Genomic DNA, 12,552 nt, shown 5'->3' with positions numbered 1-12,552 from the left:
CTCATGTGTATCACATCAACATGAGTCGCATAACGGTAATGACATTGCTGTAGTAGTCTGCATGCACTGTATACTTCGGCATTTCATCATCTCCATGACACATACTAAATTTTAATCACTACATAGGCAAGTATAGTCTAATGGTGAGCTTATTTACATACATGTATGGAGATCGTGCTGCACATGAGGTTTAGAATCCAAAGTTCACCGATGAGTTTGAAGTATTGGTAGATGAAATGTCTAGAGTGAAGTCCACATTCATCTTCTACATTAGTACAACATGGACCCTCCATGTCATGTTCGGGAGTTGTGTCATGTGCAACAAGGTGAACGCTTTGCACACAAATACCAATATCCAAAACAGGTTCTGGGTACCTGGGGGATGTGCATGGACAACTGTGGCTCACTTGTCCTACTTCGGACAACCCCTCTTCTTCTTGGGGGGATCCTCAGGTGCAGGCGCCGATGGTGCATCGGACTCTCCACCAGATTCATCCTCCCTCCCTGTGGCATTTGCAGATGTTGTTGCAAGAGATGTTGTGGGCACAAAGGGAGGTTTGGACATATTTCTGCTGATCTGGTGGAGACAGGTCAATATGTCCCTATGCACCGCAGTAAGTTTGTCCCACTTGGCCTCCATGCATGCATGATGGCCAGCCTGCTCCTGTTGCAAGTCCTTGAGGATCCCCACTACCTGGCTTAATCCTCCGGTGCTATCTTGGTACGCATCTATGATGCATACCAGTTTGGGGTCACCAGGCAGTCCAGGCCCCTCTTCAGGTCGTGAACTCTGCCTAACACCACTCCCACCACCCCATGACACACGGGCTGGACCTGTGTTGTCTCACACAGTAGACCCTGGGCCCCCTTGGGTGTTGCTACTGGTGTCATTGTTCGTAGCTTCCTGGGTGGCCGGTGGCCCTGTGCCGGTTGAATTTTGTGAACTAGGTCTGTCCGTTTTGGCAGGGGTGTTAGATCTGTGGCCAGATGTTGTTGGCGTAGCTGCAGGGGGTGCAAGTGTTTGTGATGGTGGGGCTGCATGATGACTAACACCGGAGGTGCTAGGTTGATCTTTGTCATCCGAAGAGGACAGAGCCAGATCCACACTAGAGAGCTCATCCTCCACCAGAGTCTGGGCCAGGGACTCCTCTTCACTTGCTGCTGTTTCCCCAGTAGCACCTGTGTTTAGAAGAGACAGACATTGTCAGTTGTGTTACTACAGATATCAATGGTTAACCTATGTATATTGCAACAGGGAGGGAGGAAGACGTACTGATACATTCTTCTTGCAATGGGTAGTACTAACAATGAAGGAGGGTGCAAGGGATCACTCATCCTGTGCAGCCATTGTATTTACATGATTTAATTCCTTAGTAAATTCCCTCATATATGTATACAGGAATGGAGCGGTCCTTCTTGAATTGATGCCTCAGTGTATTGTAGCAGCATTTACTTTGGGTTACCATTGTTGCAGATATGATGTGCCTCCACCTGGAGGTAGACTGGCTGCTTTCCCAGTAGTGCCCAGAGGAGAAAATAGCTCTAGGATCACATGAGGCTGCAACATGTTGACCAACAGTGACCGACCCTGGTGCGGCAGATCTGTAGCTGGATCCCTACATGCACCACCTTTGTTTGTAACTTCATACATCACAATGTACACCATTTTTCCTTTGTCTTTGGGTGTTGTGAGTGTTTTTGACCCATAGCACTTGAGCACAGACACACACTCTCAGTTTTAATCTCTGGGCACTACTGGGGAACCAGCCACTTTACCTCCAGGGGGAGGCACAGCATATTTGCAACAATGGGGAGCCAATGATGATGGTGCTACAGTACACTGATGCGGAAAAGCATGATATCACGCACTATGCATTTGTACATATGTGAGGCTATCAATGGAGGAAACACAATAAGTAATAAACCAGGTTGCACAGGAAGAGTGAACCATTCACCCCTCCTTGATTTTTGTAACAATGTTTGATGCACATGACATTTGCAACAGGACGTCAGGATGCATGCCTGAACACTGCATTGTCTTCAGTCATCACAGACAGAGATTGATATTGTAGTAGCACATTGTCCTGCCAACATGAAGCCTTTCAATGTGCATGCAGATGTGTGCGCACACCCAGCTCATGTATGGATTTCGATGCACATGGTCATTGGTACTAATGTGCCATCAGTTGGCTGACACAGGAGTGTAATCCCTGTTAACATTTGACTATGCTTCCCTGTGAGGGTGTGTGCCTTTGCTGTCAAGATGGCAGACAGTGGAGTTCTGGTGTTTGATGGTGGCCAATTCGCAGCAGGGCCTTTTGCTCCCCGCAACAGAGCCCAGCCCCAGGGTACCGGCCAGCCTATTTCCACGCCCTGTGAGGTGAGTATGGTGCAGTGTGGGCTTGCTGGGCCATGTAGGTGGCTAAGGTTTGTTAGTGACTGCAAGTCTCACCATGATCTGGGCTACATCCCCCTTCCCAGCATGTCCTTACTTGCCTCCTTCTGACTCTGCTTCCCTGTGAGGGGGTGTGCCTTTGCTGTCAAGATGGCAGACAGTGGAGTTCTGGTGTTTGATGGTGGCCAATTCCCAACAGGGCCTTGTGCTCCCCACAACAGAGCCCAGTCCCAGGGTACCTGCCAGTCCATTTCCACCCCCTGTCAGGTGAGCATGGTGCAGTGTGGGCTTGCTGGTTCATGTAGGTGGCTGAGGTTTGTGAGTGACTGCAAGTCCCACTGTGCTCTGTGCTACACCCCCCTTCACAACATGCCCTCACTTCTCTCCTTCTGACTCTGCTTCCCTGTGAGGGGGGGTGCCTGTGCTGTCAAGATGGCAGACAGTAGAGTTATGGTGTTTGATGGTGGCCAATTCCCAGCAGGGCCTTGTGCTCCCCACAACAGAGCCCAGTCCCAGGGTACCTGCCAGCCCAATTCCACCCTCTGTGAGGTGAGCATAGTACAGTGTGGGCTTGCTGGGCCCTGTAGGTGGCTGAGGTTTGTGAGTGACTGCAAGTCTCACCATGCTCTGGGCTTTCCCCCCTTCCCAGCGTGCCCTCACTTCCCTCCTTCTGACTCTGATTCCCTGTGAGGGGGTGTGCCTGTGCTGACAAGATGGCTGACACTGCCTTGCTCTATTTGTTGGTAGGTTTGTACATGTCATGACACAGTTACAAATCACTATGATGTTGCCAGTATTGTGTTTGTCTGACTAGCATACACTTCTTGGGCTGATTGACTTTTGTTTAATATGCCTTTGCTATCAGTGCATGGTTTCACTGTCCCCTTAACGGTGATGTGTGTGTATTGCGACACAATATTGAGTATATTGGTTGTGTACTCACCAGGCTCTGGTATATCTGGTAGGCCATGGATGCCCTCTGTTGGTAAGAGGTCCCACACCTTCTCCTCCCAGGACCTGAAGTAGACTGGTTTGGCAGGAGGGCCACTGCCCGTGCACTGGCTCAAGGCGTGTTCCTTCTGGAGGAGCTTCTTGACCCTCCTGCGCACGTCATACCACCTGTTCTGGATGTCGGTCTTTGAGCGATACGCTGGTGCTTGTGTGTTCACCTTGTCTACGATCCTCTCCCACATCTTGGTTTTCTGTGACATGGGGGTCCTTTGTAACAATGTGCCAAACAAATGTGGCTCCACTCTGAGGAGCTCATCTACCAATATTTCTAACACAGTGTCTGTGAACTGTGGATTCTTCTTAGGTGGCATGGTGATGGGTGGTGGTGAGGAGTGTTGTGTGGGTACAAGTGAGGGTGGGCGGGTGTCTGTTTTGGTAGGTGTCTGTGTTAGAGCTTTTGGAGGGTCGCTGATGGTGTGTAGGTTGTGTGATGTGTGAGTTGTTTGTGTGTCTGTGGTTGGTGTCTCAAGTTGTTCTGTGCTGACTGCTCCGTTGTATTTACACATGATCATGGTAGTGTTTTCTTGCCTTTTTATAGGTGGAGTTGTGGGTATGTCTGTGTTATTTTTATTTATTTTTATTTATTGACTTTGTCATTGCTTGACTGGTCCTTTTTTTTTAGTTATTCCCATTGTTTTTTGTGGGCATGTAGGAGACGTTCTCCTGAGCAAGTTGGACACTCATGTTGGCTCCGTGTCTGTCACGCTGATTGAGTTCTGTGTTGCATGCGAGTCAATCGCGGTGGTCTCTCGCTTCAGGTACATTTTCGGGCAGTGTTGGGCGTGCGGCTTGGGCTCCGTGCGAATCGGTCGGGTTTCATGCATTTTGCATTGTAGTGTGCGTCTCGAACTTTGTGGTTATGGATCGGTCTATTTCATTCCGAGTTTGTGTCGGCCGGTGCAGCTCGTGTCCATTTTCCGTCCAAATAGCAAATTTTTGTACGGCTTGGTCGTACGGCTTGTTTTGCGTACGGCTCGGTTATAGATCATGTGCTTTAGATCGTACTGCACGGGTCGTACGGTGCCTGTAGGTGTCAGGAGGACTCCGTTCCCGGTACGAGTCGGTCGGGCCGATTTACAATCTGATTCGGAATCGGACCCTGAATAGGGAATAGGGTATATGGTGTAAAGTCCATCCTTTGGTAGCCTTCACTTTGTCAGGCCATCAGTATTCTGTTGAGAAGTCATAAGCAGAGGAATTGGACTATAATTAATTTCACTGAATGTCATTGGAATATGAATGAATTTTAGGCATCAAAAACACAAAAGAAAATAAACTCCCAGAAATGTGTATTCATTGGCATTATTACAAATATTGTAAGAAATAAGACACTGAGTAAACAGAGACATTTTGTTACCTCTATTTTTGTGACCTATTGGTCGATCAGGGGATGTGGATCCACTATTGAGGTTTCAGAACTGATTTGGGGTGTTTCTCTTTCAAATGTAATTTTCTGGCTGTCACTTGGATACAGCCTTTGTGCTAAGTGGTAGCTCTCAAAGCACGTGCAATAGTGCTTTCTCTAAGCTGAAGTATCCAAAACAAGGATACAATGAAGAACGCGATCTCAGCACCTGGCTGTCATCAGCCTCTCTGAGTACTCATCAGGTAAAGACAAAAGACAGCCCTGCTTAGAAACATTGACATCTTTAACAAGAGAAATCTATGATTTACCCCTTACTTTTGTCTATCCTATGTCGTCACTGAGGAAAAACTAATCAGCAGGCCTTTGCTAAAAAGGACCTCACAGAATTCTTTGAATAACCTTTTCTCCATTCTCAATCTCTTAAGTTCTGGGTCTCCCCCCTCGATCAACAGAGATGCAGTCAATATACCCCAACTGTGTAGGGAAGCTGCAGCTACTTTCCATCATGTCATGCAAAATGCATCCCACTGATCCATGCACTAAGACTTTCATCACACCAAGGGGTATATATGCAAGAACTGCCACTAACTAGCATTAGGGTCAGTTAGCGGCAGTTTTCTTAATGCAGCCTTGCACCAAAAACAATCGCCCTTTTAGCGATGTATTTACAATACGTTGCTACATGGCAATAGTAACAGCTAGCCGCAGTGAAAACTGCTGCTAACTCTTGAGGTTCCGTGATTCTGAACCCATTCAATAAAGGTCGTCGTATCAAGACGATTTTGGTATCAGCGGACCGCAAATAACGAGTGCGGTATGTACGAGTGTTTTCGTCATGTTCGATTGATGGATACACTGCATATTCAGGGATTTCGTCCGAACCTCTGGGTTCCATTTTGTGCTCGGCAGACATTTTGTGGTTGCCCTCACATAGGCCGATGACTACGGCCGAATGAGTCTTTGGGACACGTACACCTTTAGTTGACTTCTGTGTGTCCTGAATGAAGTGACTCCATTGCCCGAAGCTGATCTTGTTGAGCCAGTTCCCTGTTAGGAAGCTGGTCAGATAGAGATTAAAGAGCAGGACATTGCTGAGTTTATGGTACATGCACACACCCTTCTATCTTGTTTCTCATCTGTTTCTGTTCCTTCTTTTATGACCTATTTATGGTTTGGGTTGAGGTCCTTTTATTATGGGTTTTGTCCGGCCTGTCCGAGCAAGAATGTTGGATTTTGCCTTGTCATTTATGGTGGGCTGGACAACTGAAAGTGGGCTTGTCGTTATGCGATATCTTTTGAAATGTCACTGTGTGATTGGACAGTTCGTAAATAATTGATGCTAGTCAGGAATGTGATTTTTGGCATAAAAGAGGATGTCTCGTAATATTACAATTGTACAGTCTCTGACGAACCACCCGTGTTGTGCTTCGTAGACCTCTGTTCCTGGTTGCAGCCAATAAATTTGGTCTTTGACGTCACCGAGAAGTATCCTGTGTCTCTGTATTCTAAGACAGGTGAACCCGAAGACATTGGGCGTGCCCCTGGCGCCGCTGGGTTCTAAAACCCGGTTCTTCACTCTGGTGTCAAGGCAACACAAATGTTGACTTTAGTGAGAGAAAATTGACAAAAGGCCCATTACCAGCAAAAACACTCACTTAGGTCAGCCCAACTTGACTTTTTTTGACTCTAGAGGCAAAAATAGCCTAAAGGTCCGCCACCAATAGAAAAATAGGAAATAAAAACAATGGAATGTAAAAAGGAGCAGCCAGGGCCAAGTGAAGCGCAGATCAACAACCCCCTCAAACCCCCTAACAGCCAGGATTGCCAGCCAGAGTCCCAGGGAAAGAGGAAATGCAGATTCAGGGCTACAGTTATGAAACAAGGTGCATCGCTGGGAAAAACCAGTGATGCATCACTTTTCATAGCGCCCTCCTTGAAACACCATGGCAGCCAAACCCTTGAAAGTGGGGAATAACCCCGGGTCTGGAGGCCTGGCTGGGCCTGCGTCTGTGATCAGGAGTGGGAGGCAGAGGTGTTGTGGAGTTGCTGGGCCATGGTGGGAGAAATTGAGGCATCAACGATACCCTTTACCTGGTGGTGAAGCCTGGCAGGTTGCATGGAGACATGTTGCTGACCTGTGTGAGAAGGCCGTCTGGCACACCTTGAAGCTGCGAACGGGAGAGGCGCTCCTGTGCACCAATATAGGGAGGTCTGAAATGCATACCAGGCACCAGCACTACACTGGGATGCATGGAGGAGATTATCAATGTGGGCCGCGCCTCTCTGCATCGGATCACTGACAGAATATCGACTGACAAAAGATCGATCTACAGAAAAATCGACGCTGGAATATCGAAGGCAAGAATATCGACATCCTATCTACAACATTGTAAGTACAAAAATATCGAAACCAAAATATCGATGTTAAAAATATTGTAATTAAAAATATCAGGGTTTTTTTGTAATAAAAAAAAGTGTAAAATATAGTAAATAATATAAACCAAATAAACATAGTTAAAAATATTTAATAATGTTTAAAATTAACAAATAATACATATACAATAATATAACATTAATTAAACATATACATACAATAAATAATATATACTTACTTAATAATAGGTTTTAATAATTTTTTTAATAACTTATAAATTATTAAAAATATTATACATTACAAATACATCTACACACACAAAACTAACATAAATAAAAAGTAAATAATTATATTTAATACATTACAAAAATTAAATATACTTTCAATATTTTTTAAATTAATAATATACTACGTCATCAAAAATAATAATACAAATATTAAATAGCTAAATAAATAAAACTACTATTCAAAGTCCCAAAAAAACGACAGTAATGATAACATTGGATAGCGTAACTCTTAAAATTACTATTCCAACTTCAGAGAGTGAAACAGTTGGGAAAGCGTTGGATAGCGTAGGGGTAAAAATTACTATTCCAACTCCAGAGGGTGCTACAGTAGGGAAAGCGTTGGATAGCGTAGGGGCAAAAATTACTATTCCAACTCCAAAGAGTGCTACAGTAGAAAAAGCGTTGGATATTGTAGGGATAAAAATTACTATTCCAACTCCAGAGGGGACAACGGTAGGGAAAGCGTTGGATAGCGTAGGGGTAAAAATTACTATTCCAACTCCAGAGAGTGAAACAGTAAGGAAAGCTTTGCATAGCGTATGGGTAAAAAAATACTATTCCCACTCCAGAGGGTGCTACAGTAGGAAAAGTGTTAGATAGCATAGGGGGTAAAAATTACTATTCCAACTCCAGAGGGTGCAACTATAGGGAAAACGTTGGATAGCGTAGGGGTAAAAATTACTATTCCAACTCCAGAGGGTGCAACAATATGGAAAGCGTTGGATAGCGTAGGGGTAAAAATGACTATTTCAACTCCAGAGCGTGCAACAGTAGGGATAGCGTGGATAGAGTAGAGGTAAAAATTACTTTTCCAACTCCAGAGGGTGCTATAGTAGGTAAAGCGTTGGATAGCGTAGGGGTAGAAATTACTATTCCAACTCCAAAGAGTGAAACAGTAGGGAAAACGTTGGATAGTGTAGAATTTAAATATAACATACTTATAAGTAATTTTTGTATTTGAAATAATAAATAATTAAATGTTTAAATAACTCTATATCATTTACAAAATACCCATTGATAATTATTAAAAACATAATTACACTTTAATAATTAATTAGCAATAACTATGAATAAATATTAATTAATACATATTAGTCACCAAATATTAAATAATGAACAATAAAATCTTTTCATTACCCAAAAAATATGAATTATTTAAAATTAAATCACAATTTTAAACAATAAAATTATTTTTCATACTAAATAATACTTTTTATGAAACATTGAATACCAATTAATGAAAAAGAATTGCCAATTAATAAAAAATTAATTACCAATTAAAAATATTAATTGCCAATTAACAACATTAATTACCAATTAAAAAATTAATTACCAATTAAAACAATTTACCAATTAAAAACATTAATTACCAATTAAAAAAATAATTATCAATTAAAATAATGAATTCCAAATTAATAATTAATTAAAAATAAAATAATTATCATACCAATAAATAAAATAAATCAATAATTAATTACAATTACATTACTTCCCACCCAATTCCCCTATAAACCCACAACCCGCTACAGAAATAAACACAAAAATTAATTTAAATTAATTCATAATTCCCAAAAATTAATAATTAATGTAGTATATTTAAGTGACTTCCCACCCTTTTCCCCTATAAACCCACGACCCTCTCCGGTACTAAAACATAAAATGTACTTATAAATAACATTATTAATATATAAAAATAGTACACATATAATTTAAAACAAGTAAAATACTTAACAAAAAACATATTACATATACATAATGAAATACATAACAATAATACCAATATCGATATTAGTAACATTGATATTACCTTCATCGATATATAAAAAATCAATATTACTTACCTTAGCGTCGATATTCTGTCCAACGATATTCTTGACCTCGATATTCTGTACCTTCGATATTTCCAGATCGATACTTTTGCATGTCGTTATTTAAAACTCAATATTTAGACTGCACCCTCTGCATCACAGGCGGAAGGATGTTGCGCAGCCCGGATGCTGTAGAGGGTGAGACCCCTTAGCTGCGCCAAACTTGTGTGGCGGGAGCGCTGCAGTTTCACGCCTAAGGGAGCCCTGTTGCATCATCTTTATTGGGAGGTTCCCCAGTGGACTTGGAGGCTACTGCTGTACTCAGACTTGTGAAATCCCACCTGGTTGAGGCTCATGCTGGCTGAGTCACAGATTTGGAGAGATTGAAGCGCATTGAGCCCCGGTGTCAATGTCCAGGTGAGAAGAGGGTGGGACGCATAGCGGAGGAGGCACGGGGGCAAGTTGGGATCAGGCCTAGTGCCTGTGGGTCATGCACACCATGCCCTGAGCAATGCCTGTGCTGTTGCTTATGTACATCACTGAGGGTACCGCACCAGACTGGTGGGGGACTCCACTAACTGGTTCAAGTCACTGCCATTCGTCATTCGTGGCAGTGGGTGCCAGGGACACGGGGATCGGTTCTGGCCCAGGCTCTTGAAGTTGCAGCTTTATCCGCTGTTACTCACTGGGGAACAGGGGAACACGGAATCCGGTTGTCACTGTTAGATCAGAAGGAGCAACCTGGTGGTGCTACCTTTTCTTGCCCCCTGTTAGTTTTCTTTTGTGTGTATGGGGCACTAACGCTTAGTGTACTTCCTCTTCCCACAGCACTGCACCATCTGGTTGCCGCTGCTGCTGTCCCCATTTGCTGCTGCTGGTTCCTCTGACCCGGAGGTCAGGTGTTCGAGTCCTCCCTCTACCTGCAGACTCCTGCCTGCGCCTCCTCCCTGGTGGTCCAGTGGTAAAGCAGCACAGCCCTGCACCTTGACTGCCCTCCTGTCCCTCTATTTGGCTGATCCTGTTCATCTTTCTACTCTTCTCCGTTGCTTTTCTACCATTGTCTGTTTTTTATCTTTGCTTTGTTTGTCTTTTTTTCCGGTGCTTTTTTGCAGATCCTATTTTCCTACTCTCTCCCTTGTTACTGCTTTGATCCCCTGCATTCCCACCCCCTCCAGTTTCCTTTTCCGTGTTTCCCACCTCTCAGCTGTCCAGCCACCCTGTAGCACTATCTAATGGTGGACCCTGTGCGGCCATACGCAGTGGGAGTTCCAATGGTGCGCCAAAGGAAAGTCAGTCCACTCCTGTACTGTGCCTAGCACCAGGGACCATGCCTCTCGGACACTCCATCGCTATTACACCAGCACCCTCCTCACCCTCAACCCTGGATGCCACACTGCCTACCATCTAGCATCACTGAAGAATACCCTTGCCCCAGCGCCTGCCGAAACTGCAAACGCACCTCCTGCCACATCAACACACCAGTGCCTCTTGTCGCCCAGCTGACCAATAGCTCACCGACTTGCTCAACTGCATCATCCTCAGCATGCAGACCCTCCACAAATATGCCACAGATGCCCTGGGCCTCCTCAGCACCACCTCTTCAGACATCACCTTCTTCACCTACACCTCCTCAACCAACCTCAGCTCCGGACAAGACATCATCATCGCAATCCCTGACGGCTAGAAATTCACCCTCAAGGACCACTAGATGATCCAAGAGGAGACATTGCCATCGTCTACAAAAATATACTCCAACTGACCACACACTCTAATGATCCAACAGTGACCATGGAACACCTCCACTTTCAGATTAGGACCAACCCCAACATCACCCTCCCAGCACCCTCGTCTACAGGCCCACTGGGCCATGAACCCCCATTCACCAATGCCATTGTAGACCTCATCGCACCCCAGGCTCTACCACCCACCGAATACATCCTGCACGGAGACCTCAAGTTCCACCTGGACAACCCCAGTGACCAGAACACCATTCCCCTCCTGGGGAACCTCGTCAACATCGGACTCAAGCAGCATGTCACTGCACCACCCCACATAGCCGGACATATGCTTGCGCCCAACTTCTCCCCTAGCAGGAACTTCAACTATAGCCACACCACAGAACTCTCCTGGACCAACCATTATTGTATACATCCCGCCTTCACTACGCCCACCGTACACCAGCGCCATCATCGCCTGCCCGCAGTCGCAGACCGATCAAGGCCACTGAAGAACTTCTCGTCAACTGCCTCAGCATCACCACACCGCCAATGATTACAGATGCCAACACCACAGCGCGCAAACTCCACCGATGGATCTCCAACTGCACCGACACCCTTGCACCCCTCAAGAAAAGACCAGGCAAACAACACTCCAAGAAAGCCTACTGGTTCACTCCCGTCCTCCACTAGTCCAGCCGTACCTGCAGATGTCTAGAGTAGAGATGGAGCCACAACATCAATCAACTCTGCAACACAGTCACCCTTGCACCATGGCGCAAGGGTGCCTATGTTGGTGCATGGCAGTCATTGTGCACATCACAGGGGAAAAAGACAGGGGGGCCTAATCCTAAGCCCCTTCCAGCAGTTTAATACCGTTGGTGCTCCATTTTCTTAAAATACTTGAAGCATGAATCTTGCACCACATTGCGCCGTATTTACAAAGTGATGCATCTAGACATATGCATGACCTTGTGAAGCCATGTGCCACATTATACCTGCGTCTGGTATGAAGTATGCAGTGTGGGCGTTCCCATGCAACAAAGCCTTGTAGGATTGGAGCAGTGAAGTCTCTCAGATCTCACTGCGACAATTCTAGGACACCACTGCATCACAACCTTACGCCTTCCTCGATGCAGGTGTAAGGGTGACACAGTGCCATAGGGATAAGCTGGCCCCATGCATTGCTGGAGTTGCATCATGCTTCCAACATAACTGTAGCAATGTAGGACTTTATCACTGCCAGATAGAGCAGTATTCCAGGCGCATCTGTCATTGATTGCGACATGGAGAGCCATACATTGAATATGGCGCATCCATGGTGTCGCAAGGAGGGTGCAGTGAAAAGTGTTGCAACTCTGTTATGTCACAGTGATTTAACACTTTTGAGGAATGTGCCCTATCATAATAATACTGCACATATTGTATTGAAACAATCTTTGTAAATGTATTTTAAAATTTTAATATGTATGGAATGTATGTCTTTTTATGATTTTATCTAAAATCGAATAACGCATTTTGACTGACTGAATACTGCACATTCCTGTCCTTTTGTTTTGTCACAGGGCAGCGCAGCAACATTCCTTGCAGCGCTAT

General features: G+C 44.9%; 1 pseudogene; it reads right to left on the bottom strand.

Annotated features, from left to right (window-relative positions):
- Nucleotides 1-403: 403 nt before the first annotated feature.
- Nucleotides 404-11,428, bottom strand: LOC147698145 (uncharacterized; annotated as a pseudogene).
- Between the last annotated feature and the right edge of the window lie 1,124 nt (nt 11,429-12,552).

This window comes from Lissotriton vulgaris, chromosome 8 (genome assembly GCF_964263255.1).
Source record: "Lissotriton vulgaris chromosome 8, aLisVul1.2, whole genome shotgun sequence".
NCBI lineage: Eukaryota > Metazoa > Chordata > Amphibia > Caudata > Salamandridae > Lissotriton > Lissotriton vulgaris.
The sequence above is the reverse complement of the archived record's forward strand: the minus strand, read 5'-3'. Positions and strand labels throughout refer to the sequence as shown.